Source organism: Hydra viridissima, unplaced genomic scaffold (genome assembly GCF_058129835.1).
Source record: "Hydra viridissima isolate aposymbiotic clone 2 unplaced genomic scaffold, HvirCarnegie_v1 scaffold_12, whole genome shotgun sequence".
NCBI lineage: Eukaryota > Metazoa > Cnidaria > Hydrozoa > Anthoathecata > Hydridae > Hydra > Hydra viridissima.
In genome coordinates, this window is record NW_028324311.1 from 6,626,425 (window position 1) to 6,648,479 (window position 22,055).

Sequence of the window (22,055 nt, forward strand, 5' to 3'; positions counted from 1 at the left end):
TAGATTCTGTATTATTATTGCCTTCCAAATCAGTCCTTTAAGCTACGGCTAAAAAATTATTTTCGAAGCTGTTTTTTGAGGATATTGATGGTGGTGGAAATTCCGCTGAAATTGAGGAATTAGAATGCAGTAATAATGGGACTGAAATGTCGTTTATGGCCAAACCAAATTTGAAGACAACATCTGAATTAACACTTCATCAAAAATTGGATGCTGCATTTACGAATGTTAGTGGAATTGAGAGTCCAGAAGATGTATTATATGACGTTAAAAATATTACAAAAGAAATGGATATTTTTGATGCAACGAAAAAGCGTACAAATAATTTAGAAAAATTATATAATACTCTGTTATCTATCCCACCTACATCAATCGATTCAGAAAGAGCATTTTCGGCGACAGGTTTTTTTGTTACGAAAATTCGGTCATCGTTAAGTGATAGCGCTATTGACAAATTATGTTTTTTAAAAAATTATTTTAAAAATTGATTTATATAAAAAATATGTTATTGAAGTTTATATTTGTTTTGTTTTAAGAGTCTTAAAAAGGCGTTTTTTTTTGTATTTGTTTGAATTTAGATATTTCCCCCACCTAATTGGACAAATCCTTTCTTGTTACCTAATCCCGGGAATTAGATTTTTTACGGGAAATGAGAAGCCCTAGGCGCGACGTCTTTTTCTTATTGGGTTCTGTGGTTGAATTGATGCCTATGCGGCCAGATAATGAATTTGTCTCATTGGGAATATCATAAGCATCATTCAAAAACTAAATTATGTGGTGTTGCTCTTCTTTACACCAAATAACTTTTCTCTGAACAAAAATTTAAAAAAAGATTCTTTAAAAATTTTTAATTTTTTTGAGTTGAAAACTGCACCATACAAAAGTACATCCCAAACTAATATAGTATCGCACCACTATAAAAGTGGTGCAATACTAGCTTAGTTTGGCATGTACTTTTAAAATCACATAATTGGAGACTCAATGCAGTTATTTTAAACAACTATAAATATATAAACTGTTTACCTTGTCGCTTTCTTACTAATTATTTACCCTATAGATTTCCCCACACGATGCAACGTTTAAAAGTATTGACAAAATACGTGGTTGCAAAATAAATTTCTACATAAAAATACAGTAAAAATTTAGTATGAGATTTTTACTAAATAAAAAAAAGGTGGGAGTAAAAATCTCGTACTTTACCGGTATGATAAAGTTTTTTTTGAAAAGCGTCTCTAGACGATGGAATTTTAATTGTTCGAATCTCTTATTCATTAAGATTCGAGTAATAAGCAATGGTATTTTTTATTATTTTTTTTTTAGTTAACCTTTTTTTCTGAGAGATTGATTAAGATGATTTAAGCTTTATGTAGAGTAAAATGCAAAACACACGAGTAAAAGAATATTTTTTGACTGAAAATAACAGATGGAAATGCAAAGTGTGCGCAGAACAAAAGCCAGCAATTCTTGCCGGAAATGTTTCTCATCTCAAAAACCATTTGCATTCAAAACACAAGGATATTGCTATAGAACTAGGAATTTCGGAAAGGAGGAGAATTCGAAATAGTAATCATTATGAGGGTAGCGGTGAAGAAAATGCTATTTTCGTTTCGCGTAAAAAAGTTAAATTTGACTTCGATATCAACGATACAGTAAGAGACTTCATAAAATCGATTCTGATGAGAAATTTGCCTATGACAGTCGCTGATGACATGGGAAAGAATAAGATGATTAGAAAGGCTCTTCAAGATTTTGGTGTGAAATGGAATCGTCAAAAAGCAAAAGAATTTATTCTTAAAGCTGCTGACCAAATTTATGAATTTATTGCAAAGGATATAGAAAATGTATATCCGTCATTAATGTTTGATTCAGCTTCTCGTTTCAATACAAATGTTTTTTCTGCAAGTATTCGGTATACTAAAGATGGAAAATTGCACGATCGAACTTTGGGAATGCTCACTCAGCACGGACGGCAACTTGGTGCGGTTTTAGCTGATCAGCTAATTACTCTGATTGCGAAAGTAGGGAAAGGGGCAGATGATATTTACTCAACTTGTTCGGATCAAGGTAAAAACATGATCAAAGCTTCTGATGCTATCAGAGAAATGCAAAACCAAATGATCGTTTGTAATGAATTTGTTGAGGAAGCACAGCAGTTTGATTTTGAAGATTTCGATCTGCTTGACCGAGTCAATTTTGAAGAAGAACTTGTAGAAAATTCTGAAGATACAGACGATGGGATCGAAAGACTATCACATACTCAAGAACAAGAGAGAAAAGTAAATGTGTTAGAAAACAATATTGGTGCAATCTGTACCAAAATATTTTGTGGAGCGCATGTTTGCCAATTAGCTGCAAAAGACATAACAGAGCCGTTTGAAGCCACTCTTGCCGAAATAAGAAAATTTATAAGAAATACACAAGCGCCTAAATATGATGCAATTTTCGCTGATCTCAAGAGACCACGCAAAGATATTGCTCCGAGATGGAGTAGTACTTACATCATGGTATCAGACATGTTTGAAAAACTCGTGATATATGAACAAATCGGGACTAATCGAAATAACCGCGAGCTAAGAGTAAATGATGAAACCTGGAAATTTATTGAGGAATATGCAAGAACATTCGAGCCGATATTTTATGCAATGAAGGATTTTCAAAGGTCAGACTATACCATGTCGGACTTCTTTTTACGATGGATGAGAATGGTGATGAATTTAGAAAAGATTGCCGATGGACAAAATAATTTAACATCTAAACTTCTGGAAGCTTTAAATTTAAGTTCACAAAGGTTTTTCGAATGTGATGCTTTCATCGCTGTTCTCTTACTGGATCCTCGTTTTGCATGGAATAGTGCTAGTCATGAAGTTTTCAACGATTTGTTGAGAAGCCGTGGAGTAGATCATCTACTGAAGATTCATCACTTTGTAAACTCACAAAGACAACTTGCTGAAATTGCTTGACAGCCTGAAAATTTACGAGATGAAGATGAAGAACGTTTGACTCAACTTTCAGGTAGAGATTTTACTATCATTCAGTAATTGATATTTTTTTTCTTTGATAACTTTGGCAGTATTATTTGTATTAATTATTTAAAAGTTTTGAATTAAAAATCATTTGAATTAATAAAACCTAAGTTTTTGAAGAAATTTTTTAAATTGTTCAACAGTACATTGACTTTTAAGTAATAAGTTCTACGATGTTGTAGAATGAAGAAGATTAGTGAATACTTTTCAAAAAAAGAAAATCAAATTGAAACAGTTGTATTCTTTTCTGAATCTCAAAATGCTAATAACTTTCAAGATAATACTCATGAAAGTTTATTATTTGTTCAGTCAGATGATGCAACTGATTCAACCGCTTTGTTGAGTCGCCGTCTTTTACAGAGGAGCCTAGACCTTGTTGTTCAAGACAGTCATCTTTTCCATCAAAAAAGGGAAGAAAATTTAAACAAAGCTGGAATGAAAAATATAAATGGGTTTTATATGACTGCGAGAAAGAAAAAGTTTTTTGTTCTACCTGCATTAAAGCTTCCCACATGAAAATGCCTTTACCTCGTAGTTCAAGAGAAAAAGATTCGTACGAAGCTTTTATTTTAAACGAATTTTCTAATTGGAAGAAAGCCTTACAAATTTTTAGTTCTCACGAGCGATCTGAACTCCATAGGGCGTCTGTTAGTATGATCGCCTCAGCAACACTGGAATCGACCGTTATCCAACAGCTTAATCATCACCAAAATAAAGTAATGATGGATAATCGTACGGCTTTATCAAAAATATTTACAACACTTCTTTATTTGGTAATTCTTCAATTTCGTTTAAGAAAAACTTAGATTAACTATTAATCATTAAATTTATTTACTGGATAACTAAATGTTTCTTCTTAATGTATTAGGGAACGCAAGGCCTTGCCATTCGTGGAAAGGTTGAAAATAATTCAAACTCTCGCATGCTACTCAAACTACGAGCAGACGATTCTCTAGAACTGAAGAAATGGTCGAATCGTCCTGAAAAGCAAAAGTGGCTCTCGCCTGAAATTGAAAACGAAATCCTACAAGACGTTGCTCATGCAACGCTTCGTAAGCTATGCGAAAGTATAAAAGAATCACAATTCTATAGTTTGATGGCCGATGAAACAACGGATATGTCCGCGAAAAAACCAGCTTCGATCTGCATTCGGCGTGTTAATGAAAAATTTAAAATTGAGGAGCTTTTTATGGGATTTTACCAAACCGAGAACATCAAGAGCGCAACTTTGTTAAACTGTTTGATGGACGTTTTGTGTCGATTTAGCCTGCTGATTCAAAATTGTCGGGGCCAATGTTTTGACGGATCGTCTAACATGTCTGGAAGTATTTATGGATTGCAGACTTTAATGAGGCGGAAAGAAGAGCGGGCAATTTACGTGCACTGCCGCGCTCATAATCTCAACTTGGTAGCACAAGATTCTGTTGAAAACCAAATAGAGATCAGGAACATTATGAATTTAGTGCAATCATTCATCGCATTTGCCCGTGGATCTCCGAAACGATTGGCATGTTTCAATAAATTTCGAAATGTAGAGGATGTAGAAAGCGGAACATCACTGCGGCCATTTTGCCCCACTCGATGGATCCTTAGAAAACCGTCCATTATATCTATTACGAGTAACTATTCCGCCATTATCAACTGGTTAGAGGATTTTGAAAATCATTCTGATAATTCAGCAAAAATTAAGTCAGAAGCAGCGGGTTATCTAGAATCTTTTTGTAAGTTTGACACAGATTGCGCATTATCTTCACGATAATCGAGGATGCTAATACAGCACTCCAAGGTAAATATTGTTTTATCTCATAGTGTTTTTTTTTTAATATATTATTTTAAGCAAATTATAATGTTAAACGTTTATTGAAAATCATTTTAGGCATGCACCTTAATTTTTGCAAAGCAAGAAATACTATCAACACGCTTAAAGAGGTGTTAAAAGAAGCCCGGGGTGATACTCGCTTCAAAGTCTTATGGGATGCAACTATTGTAGCAGCAGAATGTAGTTTACTTGACAAACCAGAGATGCCACGGAAACGTAAAATTACATCAAAATTTACTGGAAGTGGAGTTCCATACTTTGCTACGACTCCAGAGGACCACTACCGCCAGCTTTTCTATGCATCTCTGGATTGTGTTATAACTGGACTTGCGACCCGTTTTGAACCGACTGAGACCACTGACCATTTAGCAAATGTAGAAAAATTTCTCATTGGTCAGTGCTTGGAAGTTGGATTCATTGAGGCTTTTTACAAAGATGACTTTGAAGATTATAGAAGGCTACAACTCCACCGCGACATATTTGTGGATCATGCAAAATTCAAGAATATTCAACTAATTGATTTTGAATCAGTTTTGAATGAGCTTGTAGACCATGATGGTCTCCGTTCTCAATTAATTCCACTGATTCCCGAGTTTGTGAAGCTGGTAAAAATTTTACTATATATGGCTGTCACCTCATGTACGTGTGAGCGCTTTTTTTCTTGTCTTCGTAGGCTAAAGACTTATTTGCGTTCTACAATGTCTCAGCGATTGAATCATCTCGCTATTTTAAATTGCCATCGCGATATTGCCTACACTCTTGATCTTGATCATTTGATCGATGAGTTTTTAATGCGTGCCTCCATACGCATGAACACATTTTACTTGAGAAAATAAATAACATTTTTATGCCCATTAAAAAAAAATTTTTATTTCTTATTATAGATTTTCAACTCCTACAAAGTAGTTTATGCCCCATCCGGGAAAACTAAAACTCTACGCCTATGCACTTGTTGTTTGATAAACAAATAATTGATATCTCTTCTTTCAGGAGGAGGTCAACGTCAAAGCATAGATATTATACAAAACACAAGAATTCATCAGCAAATAACAAATATTGTATATATAGTGAGCCACGTATTGGTGTGAATGAAAATTTTAATATTCTTGAATATTGGCATTTAAAACGTGATGATCCTAACAGGAAGGAACTTTACAATATTTCTCAAGTTGTTTTTGGTGCTGCATTTTCTCAGGTCAAAGTTGAACTAGATTTTAGTAGCTTTGCAATGGTCTACAACCATTTGAGAACTCGGCTTTCGGATGAAACATTAAACGCGATTTTAGTAGTTAGACAAAATTTGGATTTGCTTGACAAAGTCAAATTCTCTTTATCACGTTAATCATATGTAAAAAAAGATTTTACTTAATGTTAGTTGTTTTAAAATGGAATATAAAACACAACCCAAACTTTAATTCTTAAATCTTTAAAGACTCAGTAAAATTGACTTGTTTCGATGATTAAATCGATTTTTATTTAAGTTTATGTAATAAAAAACAAAAAAAAATTACGAATGAAAAATGGTTGTAAAATTTAAAAAATTTAAAAAATTTATCGTATCAAAATATTTTATTCGATAGCTTTTGAAAAAAACCAATCTCAGACAAAGTCATAATTTTGTTAAAATACTCAAAATTTGGCAATTAATATTAAGGGTCCAACAATCGTTTCGTTTTTGATCGTTTTTTTCGTTTTAGCGATCAAAAACGTCTATATCGTTTTTTTCGTTTGAACGACATTGTCGAGAATTTAGTCGCTACTATTATCGCAAAAACGACTAAGCATCATTTCGTTTTTGATCGTTTTTTTCGTTTTCGCGATCAAAAACGACTATTTTCATTTCATTGTTTAAATAAGTTAAGTTTCAACAACAACACAAAAAAGTTTGACTTTTTTTGGTATTTTTTGGGAATTTAATATCATCGGAAATGGATAAAAATGCTAAAACTATCCAAACTCTTACTACCTAATGATTATGGCAGATTTGACATTGGTGCAAATTTAACCAAGGTATTTCATTAGAAATTATAGGCCTGGGTCGGGCCTACAATTTGCAGGCTCGGTTCGGGCTTGGGCTGAAGACTGCGGGCTCGGACTGAAGACTGCGGGCTTGGTTTTTGCGGGCTTTTGAGGCCTCACTCGGGCCTCGGTGGGGCCTCGGTGGGCCTTGGTGGGGTCTTGGTGGGGACTTGGTGGGGTCTTGGTGGGGCCTCGGTGGGGCCTAAGTTGGGCTTTTCTAAACCAAAAAAAACAATATATTTTTTTGTTTTTTTTCCCTTGTAAGTTTCATTTTTTTCGGTTTTTTTAAGCCTTAGCTAAAAATCAGGCCCGTTGGGCTTTGCCCAAAACTCAGGCCCGCGTGGGCTCGGGCTTTTGCTTTATTTAGTAAAAGCCCGAGCCCGACATGCGAGCTTGGGTGTAAGCCTGACCCAGTCCTATTAGAAAACCTTGAACAACAAAAGTTCCGGTCAAACCAAAGTAATTTACAACCTTCTGGAGAGAACAAAGAAAATTAAATCTGAAATTGAATGTGTCAAGTCCTTTCAGATGGAGTTTATTCAAGGTAACAATTTTTTATTACTTTTTAATCTTTAATTTCTTAAAGAATATTTTAGGTTGGCAATAATAAAATATTTGATTTATATCTTTGAACAAACATTACTTTATATTAAGTAAATTATTATACAAACAACTTGTTTATACTTATATTACAGTGCATAAATATATTTTAGAACAATTTTTATGAAATATTCTACTTGCTTTTGTTAGTTTTGTTCTTGTTTTTTTGGGGATTTTCATAAGCAAAATCATCAAATTTTTAAAGAGATTTGTACGTACATTATTTTTTTTCAGCTATTGAAAAGAGATTTCCCAATTCCGGGACTGACAACAAATACTGGGCCATTGCATCACTGTTTCATCCTTACTACAGAGGCAGTGTTCTGAAAGCATTCAACCAATTTGACAATACATGCAACATGATTATCAAAGATCACCCAACTTATTTGGATCATCAAGATCCACAACCTATACTGAATAATATTTCAGAAACTGGTACTGATGAGGATCCAATAGAGCAGCTTTTCCAATCCCAAAACTTAAAAGTACACAAGAAATTGCAAGATATTTCGCCCATTGAAAAAGAATTTAATTATTATTTCAATCTTCCAGCACCTCCAAAGCAGGTTAATATTCTGCAATGGTGGAAATGTAATGAAAAAATGTTGCCTAATCTGTCCACCGAAGCAAAAAAAATTCTATGCATTCCTGCAACCTCTTGTTCATGTGAAAGACTATTCAGCTCCGCAGGAAACCTTGTATCATACAAAAGAACGAAAATTCAACCTGAACAAGTAGACAAACTTCTCTACATTCAACAAAATTATGCCAGAGTAAAGATCAAAAAATGGATAACAGCTAGTGACTCACATTCTGGTGATGAAAATTAAACAGAGTTTTTTAAAAAAAACTTGAATATTATTGGTGCGTGAAAAAAATTTCATTTCTTGTCAGATTTGTTAGGGTAAATGTTTACTAAGAAATGTATAGTGTCTAAAGTTGGTAAAACTTACTTTTTGCCAGCAATGCAATATTCTTCAAGGTATAAAAATACCATTTTTTATGTTGTATTTTTCTTTATATAAATTTGTGTTAAAATTGTTAATAAAAGTGAATCTTTTTAATTTTGTCATTTTTTTGGTCGTTTTTTGTTATGTTTTCAACTTTTACAATGATAACAACTATCTGAATGTTGAAAGTTTCATTAAAATTTTGTCAAAATAATGTTGAACAAAAATTTTTTTGTTGTTTGATCATTTTTGTCGTTTTTCATCGTTTTTTATCGTTTTTTTCGTTAAAAATATTGAAAAATTTTGTTATCGTTTTCGTTAAAACGATTTTGAATGAAAATATCGTTTCGTTTCGTATCGTTTCGTTATCGTTTTCAAAGTTGGACCCTTAATTAATATTATAAAACGATTTTCAAGATTTCCGTATTTTGGGGAGGCGGACGCCAATGGCTGCGAAAGAAAAGTGTTTTTTCCGTCTTTTATAAACTCTGCTGATAGCTAAATAACTATATTCAACTTGCATTAACGTTGCTAACTGAAACATTCGAAAATAATGACAAGGCATGTCCTTGATTAATAAAAAAATATTTTGTCCTTAACAAGTTATAATTAAAAAACCGCAATGAAAACACTCACAGTGTTGTGGTGTTTGAGGTCATTAATAAATACTTTTTATACTTTTTTTTTTTCTTGAAGAACGTCATTTTTTATCGTTTCTAAATTGTATAGTATCGTCAGGATGGTGGAAAAACTTATCAAGTCTAAAGTATCTAATTGGAGAGTATCGAAAAAAAGTTCTTAAGTTTTAAATTGACAAAATAATATTAGTCTTCCAATAAGCTTGAATTATATTATAATACAAGCAATAAAAAAAAGGATTCCATTTAATGTCACTTGCTTTGAAATGGAATATAAGAGAAAGCCTAAATTCTAAATCTTGTCTTAAAACGTGCAGAAAAAAAATTAACTTTTGTTATAACACAGGCAAACAAAAACTTTATTGCATTAATTTTGACACTTGTTATTTTGATAAGCTGAATTCAAATCTGACATCAGATTTTTTGCATAGAATTTTTTAATTTTTGCAAATTTTAGGTAGTTAGCACATTTTTTCCGAAGTTTTTTTGAATTGAAACTCATTTGGAAATTCTAGGGTATATTTTGAAAGATTTTATTTTTTATAAAATTAAAAGATGAAAAAAAAAGTCAATAACACGTTTAAAATAAACAATTTATAGCATAAACATCATCCTACCAAAGTCAAACTTTTTATAAATTTATAAAAAATTAACGTAAATTTTAATTTTGAAAAGGATTTCGAACAAATTGTTTACTCATAAATATTCAATCGGGAAGAAACTTTTGCTCGTAGCTCTTTCTTTTGTCCACTTGCTTGATGCAAGTGGACAAAAGAAAGTTGGACAGTACTGTTGGACAGTTGTCTGTCATCATGCGTTTTTCCAAATGTCCTTGATAACGATCATCCATCTTCTTAAGATCTTGGTGGAACTGCTCTCCTTTAGATAATCATCTTGACCAAGAAACTGTTTAAGATGCCTATTTATAAAACGAAGTTTTATACTTATTTCGCATCGAAGAGCATAAAAGACTTTCAACTTTCTAACAATTAAACAGCAGAGTTTTCTTCTTTTTTATTTCCAAGAGAGTTTTTTACGACAGCCTCAAACGAAAACTGAGCAGTTTTTTCCCTTGCTATCGATTGTTTTAACAAATTCTTTATCACTTTTAAAAGTCAAGAGTTTATGAGCAATCAAAAACTCCTGCTCCTTTCCCTTTATTGACAAACATGGCAACACCTTTTGTTTTCATTTCTTCTAACGGCGAGAGACTAAAATACCAACTTCAGTATGGCTTTCGGCGCTAGTTGGGAGGCAGAAGCCTATGGGGGCGGTTTCCAAATCATCATGCCTCCAAAACATCTTCTGACGGGGGCCGCCAGAGGCTTCTGCCTCCCGATTGGCGGCGGCCTCCAAAACATTCTGCCTCCAAAAATAAGTTCTGGCTGCTGCTGCCAATTGGGAGGCGGAAACCACTGAAGGTGGTCTCCAAATTAACTTGCCTCCAAAATGTCTTCTGACGGCGGCCCCCAGTGGCTTCCGCCTCCAAAAAAAGTCGGCCTTTCGGCAGAAAGTTACTTTGCCGCCAGGAGGCGTTATCAACTCTGAGGTAAACAATAAAAGCTGCACGTATGAACCCGCGTAACGTTCGGGTAAGATTTGACTTACGTAAGACTTAACAACAAAAATTTAATACAATTAATAACGATATGATAATTCCTCAATCGAAATATGTATAAAATGATAATGATACTTGGTACTTATTCTTCTTGTTTCCGTATATTCCTAAAGTGCTAACAAATTTTTTTAACAGTATTAATAGTGGAAAATGCCGGCAAACTTTTTATTGGAGATTTATTTGGGTAACGGCACTATTTTACTTTCGCACCACCCCCATCCCACCCCCACCCCTACTTTTTTTGCAGATTATGAAAGATCGTCGTTTAAAACTAAGAAAACGTATAAGAAACTATACTTTTAGACCAACTTTAAGGTACTCTAATTTCAATCTGAAAAAATTAAAAAATCATACGAAAACGCTGATATTCGCCATTTTTTCAACGCGATGGTAAATTTTAAAAAAACCACATAAATATTACAGTTATAGACTTTATTTTTATGGTTTGGTTGTTACATCATAATTTCCACAACCATCAGCGTTAAAAAGAAGCATTCAAAACTACCCAAATAGATTTCTTTTGTTTTTTGATCTAAATCTTAACTTTGATTAAAATCTTTTTACTATTAAATATAAAATGGCACTTGCTAGAAGACCTACCATGCTTGAGTTTGATATAATTACAATAACTAAAATTGGCCGTAGATTTAAAGGCAACACTAACGAGTGCATAAATTGGTGCAGAGAATTCGTGTTACTTTCTACAGCCATGACCTGCCCTCGATGCAATATTCAATGCAACTAACAAAGCTATAGTCGTAGTATTGATGGAAAGATTTGGCGTTGAACGAGAAAGCAATGCAAAAAAATAATAAACATTCGAGTTGGAAGTTTCTTTGAACAATCCAAACTTGAATTATGGCAGATACTTGGAATTACGTATATTTGGACGGAAAGTGCAAGAAAAAGTTGTAGGTTTTCGGTAAAAGACATTCAAAAAGGTTTAGAAATCGGAGCCTGCAATACAGTGGTGGACTGAAACCAGTTCTATAGAGACATTGCTGTTAACTACTTTTTCAGCAACCATATACAATTAGGAGGTCTAGGCTCAATAGTTGAAATAGACGAGTCACTTTTTTCTAAACGAAAATATAACCGAGGGAGAATTGTGGAAGAACATTTGTGGATATTTGGTGCGTATGAGCCAGCAACTAGAGAGAGGCTACTCATTCCTGTTGCTAACCGTGATGCAGTAACCCTATTGCCCATTATAACGTAATGGGTATGCCCAGAAACAGATATTTGGAGCGATATGTAGGGAGCATATAGAGGTTTAGCTGCACAAGGTTTCTAACACAGAACAATAAACCATACTTACAACTTCGTTGATCCAGCAACAGGGTCATGACATAATACCAGATTGTTATTAAGAGTTCGTCACTCTTACTTTCATTTTTAGGATCAGGTTTCACATGATTATGTTGTTTGATAACAGCAAGAAATACTTATAAATATAATACATTTATGAAAAGGAAAATTTATTTACTCTAACTTAATGTAAAGAAATAAAAATTATTGAGTTGTTAATTTCTTCACTATTTCCTTAACAACCATTTCAATTAGGGCTTCTCATTTCCCGTAAAAAATCTAATTCCCGGGATTAGGTAACAAGAAAGGATTTGTCCAATTAGGTGGGGGAAATATCTAAATTCAAACAAATACAAAAAAAAAACGCCTTTTTAAGACTCTTAAAACAAAACAAATATAAACTTCAATAACATATTTTTTATATAAATCAATTTTTAAAATAATTTTTTAAAAAACATAATTTGTCAATAGCGCTATCACTTAACGATGACCGAATTTTCGTAACAAAAAAACCTGTCGCCGAAAATGCTCTTTCTGAATCGATTGATGTAGGTGGGATAGATAACAGAGTATTATATAATTTTTCTAAATTATTTGTACGCTTTTTCGTTGCATCAAAAATATCCATTTCTTTTGTAATATTTTTAACGTCATATAATACATCTTCTGGACTCTCAATTCCACTAACATTCGTAAATGCAGCATCCAATTTTTGATGAAGTGTTAATTCAGATGTTGTCTTCAAATTTGGTTTGGCCATAAACGACATTTCAGTCCCATTATTACTGCATTCTAATTCCTCAATTTCAGCGGAATTTCCACCACCATCAATATCCTCAAAAAACAGCTTCGAAAATAATTTTTTAGCCGTAGCTTAAAGGACTGATTTGGAAGGCAATAATAATACAGAATCTATGTCCGATTCGTGTTTATAATTCGATGGATCATTTAAATATTTTAGCAAGCCAACTAAATTTTTATCCCGTCTTTCAACAATTCTCTGTTGCACATAATGCAGCATTTTAGCCGAAAACAATCTTTATTTTTGCGCAAAACATCTAATATAAACACTAATACACCCACTACATCAAGTAGGGATGTGTTGCGTCGGCCGAGTCTTTCAATTCCCAATTAAATTGTTTGTAACTGAAGAAATCGATGCATCATGTAATGCATCATGTAATGCATCATGTAATGCATCGTGTAATGCATCATGTAATGCATCATGTAATGCATCATGTAATGCATCGTGTAATGCATCATGTAATGCATCATGTAATGCATCATGTAATGCATCATGTAATGCATCATGATGCATTACACTCACTGCCTGATGAATTTAAATTCGCTGATTTTTTGTAGAGAACATCACAAACTGCTAAATGTAGCCCATGTGCATAACAAAGTTGATGTTCCATCCCGCTTAATCTTCCATATTTTTTTCATAACTGATGCACCGTCAGTTACTCTGGAAATTATATGCTTCTTTGTAGATAAATTAAATTCGGATAACTTATCTTCAACCATATCAATAATTTTTTTAGCTGGAAGCGACCCAACTATTCGAATCATGCCCAAGTTCTAAAGCCTAATTAATGAATGCACATTTAAATTCAAGTAGCGACGATTTTTAAAGATGTGGATTCGTCCATCGAAGTAGAGAATCTTGAGATCAATCTTTTATAGATGACGTAATTTTAGGTTGAGCATTTCTAACTTCAAAATTTGTTTTTCTTTCGTTACTTCAATTTCGACTTCCTTGTGAAGATTTGAATGACGAAGAATGACGAAGAAGACCACTTGTTGAAAATCTGCCACTTGTAATATATGTAAAACAATTATTATTGTTTTACATATATTACACGCTCGAGGCTCTGTGTGTGCCAGTTATTTGTAGCCCTTTGCAGAGGCAAGAGGGCTACAAATAACTGGCACACACAGAGCCTCGAGCGTGTAAAAATTATCCGCATATTTCAAAGTTAATTCTAGCTGATTATGATGATGGTTCCAAAGATTTTCCTATTGACTTATTGGTAGGGTGTGATTTGTACCATAAATTTATGACAGGTAAAGTTATTAGAGGGTTTGAGGGCTGTCCTGTGGCTTCTTCCTCTGTTCTAGGATGGGTGTTAAGTAGCCCAAAATATTTGATGTACTACTGCGATTCCGATTAAATTATATTGCCATATTAGCAGACATTAAACAACCTTTCTTAAATGTAGAAATTTCTAGTGAGCATAAAGATTATTTAAGATTTCTCTGGTATAAAAATGTGGGTGTAGAACAGGACTCAGAATTGATTGTTTATAGGTTTTTAAGAGTAGTATTTGGTCTGACTGGTAGCCCCTTTTTATTAAACGGAACAAGAAGACATCACATCAAAAAATATGAAAAATCTAATGGTAAGTTTGTAAAAAGATGATGTCACATCTGGAACGGAAAGTGTAACGAAGGGTAAAGAATTTTATACAAAGTCTAAAACAATTGTGTCTGAAGGTGGTTTCAATTTAAGGAAATGGAAAACAAACAGCCAAGAACTACAAAACTATTTTGATTTTAATGAGAAAATGATAAGAAATAAGGAAATAAAAAATTCAATAAGCAATCTTGATGATAGTACTTATTTAGAAACAGAATTGGGTAAAAGCGATTATGAGTATAAAAGAGTTTTAGGAATTGAATGGGACTCGAAAAATGAGGAATTTATTTTCCAATTTAATGACTTTATAAAAATGTCACGGGAACTTAAAACAACAAAAAGGAATATCTTGAAAATTTCGGCATCAATTTACAATCCATTAGGCATTGTTTCGCCTATAACAGCCAGACTAAAAACAATTTTTCAAATTTTGTGTAGAGATAAAAAGGAGTGGGATGCGAGTGTGAGTGGAGAGATTGAGTTTAAGTGGAAAGAATTGTTGAGAAATGTTGAGGAGTAATGTAGTTGTTGGACAGATTCTGAAGTGGCTTTGCATTGGATTAAAGGGAAGGAGAAAACTTGGAAACCTTGGGTGGAAAATTGTGTAGTTGTAATTAGGAAAGAGGTTGAGAGGAAGAAATGGAGGCATGTAGCAGGATTGGAGAATCCAACAGATATTCCAACTCGTATGTTTTGTTTTAAGCTATTGAGTGATAGTTGGTTATCTGGACCTAAATTTTTATGTGAGGAGGAGGTTGAAGATGGATTGTTTGATGGTGAGAACAGTTTGAATGAGGATGAAGTTCTGATTGAGTTGAAGGGTGTAGATAGGATAAATAAGAGTAGAGTAGATATGGTTGAGGCTGCGAGTAGCGGTAATATTGGTGTTCTGATAGACATTAAGAAGTATAGCACATTGAACAGACTTATAATGGTAACTGGATATGTGAATAGATTTGCAAGTAATTTGATAAAAACAATTAAGAAGAACAATGGAATAATTAAAGAAAACATATTGACACTTGATGAATATGATATGGCATTTAATTTATGGTTATTAGTTGAACAGTTTTATTTACAGTTTATTAAGATAACTACAAGAAGCTAAGTTCATCCCTGAAGTTGTTCACTGACGAACAAAATATATTGCGATTAAAAGGACGATTTGGAAATTCGATACTAAGTTATAATGAAAAATATCCGATTATTTTACGTGATGGAATACACAGCTATTTTACAGCGTTAATTATTCGTGACGCCCATGAACGTGTTATGCATCATGGCATTGAAATGACATTAAGTCAATTTAGAGCAAGGTTTTGGATTATTAAAGGAAGAAAAACTGTCAAGAATGTTTTGCGTAAGTGTGTTATTTGCAAGAAGATTAATGGAAGAACAATGCTACCTCACCCAACTCCTGACTTACCCGATTATTGTGTTAATGTTTCTATGTTTTCGTTTCAAGCTGTTGGCATAGATTTTGCTGGACCCTTATATGTAAAAAGTTATTTAAAAACTGATGCTGTATCTAAGGTTTACGTTTTAGTTTTGACCTGTGCGTCTAGTCGTGCTGCTCATCTGGAATTAACTCCTGACATGAAGATCCCTGCTTTCCTCCGAGCACTCAAACGCTTTATTGCACGCAGGGGCATACCTGATAGCATTACTTGTGACAATTTTAAAACATTTAAGTCGATTGAAGTAAAGAAGTTTTATTTAAATAATAAGATTATTCAAAAATTCATCCTACCTGCTTTCCCTTGGTGGGGAGGATTTTATGAAAGATTGGTACGATCAGTTAAGATACCACTGTTAAAGGTTATGGGAAAATTCCTCGTTACTTATAAAGAACTGAAAACAGTTTCATGCAATATTGAACAAGATAGCAAAGATAAAGATAATTCGAAAAAAAATGTCTGTGCAGTTGAAACCGAGATTGGGCAGAATGATGCGGCGCTCAGGTCAAATAACAAACGTCCAACCCGACAGGCAGCACTTGATGGACAATATCTAAAGGTGAGTTTCCACTCATCCTTTTTTGCTACGGGAAAGGGAAAGGGATGGGAAAAAAAACCAATTTGGACAGATCGGATGGGATATATTCATATCCACTTGCACTGGTCAAACTTGCTTTACTTTAACTTTCACTTTTAAGTAATGATAGCTAAATAATAAAAATGGCGGTGTTATCGATTCTTAGCAGAAGAACTTTACATTTGTTATTACTGAATTATTTAAAAATCAAAAGAAGGCAAAAGTATAAAAAAAGGTTTTGGGTCAGAAAATTATTTAGAGAAAGAAAAACAAAAGGAGCATTCAATTTATTTATAAAAGATATGCAACTTTTCGATCACGAATTCTTTTTTAAGTTTTTTCGAATGACACCTACAAAGTATGAACATTTGTTAAGTCTAATTGCACCGGCGATTACAAAATCTTCCCTCAGACGCGAGACAATTGGAGCGAGTGAACGTTTAATGGTCACTTTGAGATATATTTTTGGAGGCACTTCACAAATAGACCTATCTGGTATGTTTCGAATAAGTCCGACTTCCATAGGAAGAATAATAAACGAAACTTCTACTGCTATATGGACTATTTTGTTGGCTATGGAATATATTAGCTATCCAAAAAACAAAAATGAATGGAGATCTATAGCAAACGAATTTGAGAAGAAATGGAACTTCTCCAATTGCATAGGGGCTATAGATGGGAAACATATAGTTATGCAAGCCCCTTCAAGATCAGGCTCGTTCTACTTTAATTATAAAAAATCTCAATCTATTGTTCTGATGGCTATTTGTAATGCAAACTATGAATTCACACTTGTTGATATTGGTGATACTGGTAGAAACAGTGATGGTGGTGTATTCAGAAATAGTAAAATGGGAATTGCTTTTGAATCAAAGTTATTAAATATCCCAGAACCTTATGAACCAATAGGCTCAAACTTAAAACTGTCATATGTTCTAATTGGAGATGAGGCATTTCCCCTCAAAAACTATTTAATGAAGCCATACCCTAAAGAAATATTATCTTTGAAGGAAAGAATATATAACTATAGATTGGCACGTGCACGCAGAACAATAGAAAATACTTTTGGTATTTTGGCAGCAAGATGCAGAATTTTTCGCAAACCAATTATTGCAAAAGAAAATATTGTAATTAACTTGACTAAAGCTGCCACTGCTCTGCATAACTACCTTATGCATGGTCGTCAGTTTGAACCATTAAATCAATATTGCCCTTCAAAATTTGTTGATTATGAAACACCATCTGGTTTGCAAGCTGGTGAATGGCGAAGTGATGTTTCTGATTACCAAGGAATAACACTTTTAAAAAAACAATTAGGCTCAAATAACTATACTCGTGATGCAAAGGCAGTGAGGGAATCATTTCGAGACTTCTTTAATTCTCCCCAAGGACAGGTTCCATGGCAATATGATATGGTTACTCATACTCAAAACACATTTGATCAAAGATGAAATTCCTCTTCCTTTATATATATATATATATATATATATATATATATATATATATATATATATATATATATATATATATATATATATATATATATATATATATATATATATATATATATATATATATATATATATATATATATATGTGTGTGTGTGTGTGTTATATATAAATATATATAGTTTTTTTAGTTACTTTATTTGTTTTTATTTTTGAAGTATTTTATTGTTTACCTTAAATGTATATATTGAATGTAAAAATAACTAACATCTTCGTATATGAAATATATTTTATTTGAAAATTAAATTTTACATTTTCATTCATTGTCACTTTCCATTTCAAGGAGGATTTCCATAACTTTTATTTTTGCTAATTTGTTTTTCTTTTTTGAAAGATTATGAAAAGAGCTTACTAAGCTTTTACAGAATAACTCATCTGGATCATTTTCATTTATTTTCATCAGTTTATTTTGCTCCACATCATTCATTATCGCTTTTTCAAGAGCAACTTGTAATGGGTCAATTTTCATTTTTCTTTTCATATGATTTGGTGATGAGATAATCATCTAAGGTGATGTAATTGAATTTATAACTGTTTCATTTTCTACTAAAGTCAAATTATCTCTTGAACTTGATGCTCTAATGGAATTGTCTATATTTTCAAGTCCTCTGTGTTCAACTAAATGTTGTATTGCAAAAATATCGCATTTTATGTTTGAACTAGTCGATTTTACCCCAATTACATCTTTCAAAAACATTAATTCTGTGAAGAATTGGCATGATGGTAATTGTTCCCCACCAGCTCCAGACATGGTAGCCTTTTTTTGACAATTCAAGCATCTACGAAAATTTTCTCTCAATTTCGTCCATGCTGAAGTCAAAGTTTTTTCTACACACAAAAAAAAAAAAAAAAAAATAGGTTACGTTATGTAAAATAGGTTACGTTATTTTATTATTTAGAAATTTTTGTTTAAATTTACTTAAAAAAATAAGTAGCTACCTTCTACTTTTAATAAAGTAGATATCTGCCTCCATGCTTCAACTTTTAAAGGTGTTTCCTTATATGCGCGAGTTGTTGTGTCCTATAAACATGGAAATTTTCTCACTTCTTCTATTAAATGAGCATCCAAGTTTGTTGGAACATTTTGTATTCTTGAAAAATCCACATTTAATTCATTCATTATTAAATTAAATTTATAATAATCAATATCGTAAATCGGACAGTTCACTTCAAAGTTTAATATTTTAACATTTTATTCAGGTATTTATACAATTTAAAATTAGCAGTAAAACTAACAAAGTTGTAATTGTGAGTAACTAAATATCTTAATGATTTCCATTTTGCTTCATAGTAGGAAAATGAAAATATACGCGTAAATAGCTTTAAGTAATTACATACATAATTATAGGAAAATAAATGTTTTTGACAAAATTACGAAAATGGAAAAATTCTTGGAAACTTTTACACTTTTTTGTTTTTATTTTTCGAAAATTCTAGCAAGGTGATTGGCTGCTCGTTTCGCTATTTGCTTATTTACGGGAAAAAGTTGATTTGAGATTAACCTTTTCCCGAGACAGATATGATGGGAAAAACTTAGCTGCGGGAAAATCAAATTACAAACTGCGCATGCTCACGTGATTAATTTTCCCATCCCTTTCCCGTTCCCGTAGCTAAACGGATGAGTGGAAACTCACCTTAAGACAATTAAAAGAAAAATATTGTTGACAAGTCAACAGGGGGGAGTGTGTTAAAAGTGAATGTAAAAAATTAATTATTGTAAAGAAGCATGTTGAAAGTGATATTTTATTATTGCATGTGGGTGTTGTTAAATGTGGTATTTGTAACTTAATTATTGTTATTATTTTTAATGGTCAATTTATTGGTGCGTGCTCTCCACAGACCTCTTTTTTATTATATATTCTGTTGGTAGAGAAGCATAGACACTTTGGCATTTGTACTAGTTTAAATATATTGTCTTTCCAAACGTTCAGTTTTTTTTTATAATCCTCGAGATTTTACACTCTGTATAGAGATTGGTGTCTAGTGGTCCAGACAAATGTTTCGCATTCAACACGTTGACACAAAAAAACGAAAAAATGTAGACGTACCAAGGTTCGAAGGGGAGAGTCTCAATAAACCTGAAATACTCGAGAGATTGAAAGATGCTGTGAGCAAAAAAGCAGCAAAGCAAGCTAAAAAATAACGCAAGCTTAGCTTTAATGACGAGCAGCAAATAAACCAAGCAATAACAGCGACTCCAACAACATTAACAGCTACAAACCAAGTCAAGTGTAAAAAGTGCCGTAAAGTTTTAGGCGAAACTTCAACAAGTCAAAATATGGAATGGTACCAGTGTGAAAATTTAAAATGCAAGGTTTGGTTTTGTCAAACATGCATACCAAAGCGATATGTAAAAGGCGCTGAGTTTTATTGCACCAAAAAGTGCCACACAAGTGACAACTCAGCTTAACCTCTAGTACCTCTTTACGACTCAACATCATCACAAGAATAAGGTTTTTTTTATTGGGTTGTTTTTTTAATTGTTATTATTGGTTGCTTTTTGTTTTCTTTAGTTAAGTGTTGTTTTAATTACACATAGATTTACGTATTTCATTCTCCCCGAATGTGAGGGTCGAATGAAATAACTTTTTTTTTCAATTAAATAAAGTTTCTTAAAAAACTGTAAACTTCTTTTACTTGATTTGTATATATTTAAATACAGCTCAAAATTCTCTACAACTTTAAAACAAAAAAAAGTTAAAAACCTTTTTCCCTTAAAAAAAAATTAATTAAAATTCTTAACTATTTCATTTGACCCCATTTTACTCTATTTATTTTCACTTTTGAATTCCAAAACGTCAATAACCAAACAATAGATGAGAATTAAACATGAAACAATAAAAGTGATTTAAATTTTTTAAATATCTTCGTTTTATTTATCAGGTGATTTTGATGTCCATATTAATTTCTGTTTTTAAAATTAGTGTAGGTTTTTTAATTCATGGACATTTTTTAATTTTATATACTTTTAAGTTAAAATTTTCTTTTTTTGCTTAAAAAATCTCTGCTATTTATGAAGAAAGTAAAAGTTTGTTAGATAGTGGAAGATGAAAAGATTTATACTTGAAGTCTTAACAGGGGTGTTAGCAATTAACTTTTAAGAGGCCCCCTTTTTATAATATTCCTGAGTTAGGTACGATTACATCTTGATTAATTGATGACACATGCAAAATATCAAAATATCAGCAAATATTTGTTCTAGTGTTTAAACATTGGATAATGAAACAGCTTCTGATTTCATACAAAAATTAGTATTAGAACTAGATGGGAATATATAGAAATAAAAATATCATTAAAAATAATAGAAATATCATTAAAAATAATAGAAATAGATGGAAAAAATAATAGAAACTTGATGGGAACACTAACAATTACCATCGAATAAAATGAAATCCAAGTAAACTGCATTATAATGAATTATTAAAACCCACACTTTTTTAATAGGCAGAGGCAGTTCCTTTTGATAACCGTACGGCATAATCATCACACTTAAATGACATTAACGTAGTTATCACATTGACCTTTGTTTATCTTCGTCCATAAACATCGGCAGCCCTGCAAAACTTAATGCATAATTATAGACTTTTACACAACAGAAGTGTTTTGTTACTAAAAGGAATAAAAACGACTTAATTATTCGTATAAACTATTATTAGTTAATTTTTAAAATCACATATATTATAAAACACACGCAATCACAGAAAGAAACTCAAATGTAACGCGCTTTATATAAAAATTTCAATTTAGAAACTCTTGAATTTAGAAACTTAACTCGTGCGTAGCTGATAAGTAGCAGAAGACTCAGTGTTAGTTTCTAAGCTGCAAAAAAAAAACGATTGGTTGCAAATAAACAAAAGAAATCTTTTCAAAATACAGACTTAAATCATGATATCCTTATTCACATTTAAGGCGCATTCACACAAACAATACGCAATAGTTTCAGTTGAAAATATATACAAGACAAACAATTCTTTGGAATAAAATTACAGAACAACAAAATACAGAACAAAATAGAAAAACAACCCAAATGCCTCAGTACGTCACTACCATTTGAGCAGATCATTTGGAAATTCAAAATCCTCTAAACCAATCTTTTTATAATACAAAAAAAGCGAAAA

The 22,055-nt window shown here is 32.3% G+C and overlaps 2 pseudogenes across 1 annotated transcript; one reads left to right on the forward strand and one right to left on the reverse strand.

The window, feature by feature from the left end:
• The first annotated feature begins 4,218 nt into the window (after positions 1-4,218).
• On the forward strand, positions 4,219-5,678 carry LOC149880998 (zinc finger MYM-type protein 1-like; annotated as a pseudogene).
• Positions 5,679-18,155: 12,477 nt separating this feature from the next.
• On the reverse strand, positions 18,156-20,545 carry LOC149880999 (uncharacterized; annotated as a pseudogene). The gene is made up of 2 exons (XR_016445834.1): positions 18,877-20,545; positions 18,156-18,765 (listed from the first exon to the last, which is right to left on the reverse strand). The product of XR_016445834.1 is annotated as an uncharacterized LOC149880999 (transcript).
• Between the last annotated feature and the right edge of the window lie 1,510 nt (positions 20,546-22,055).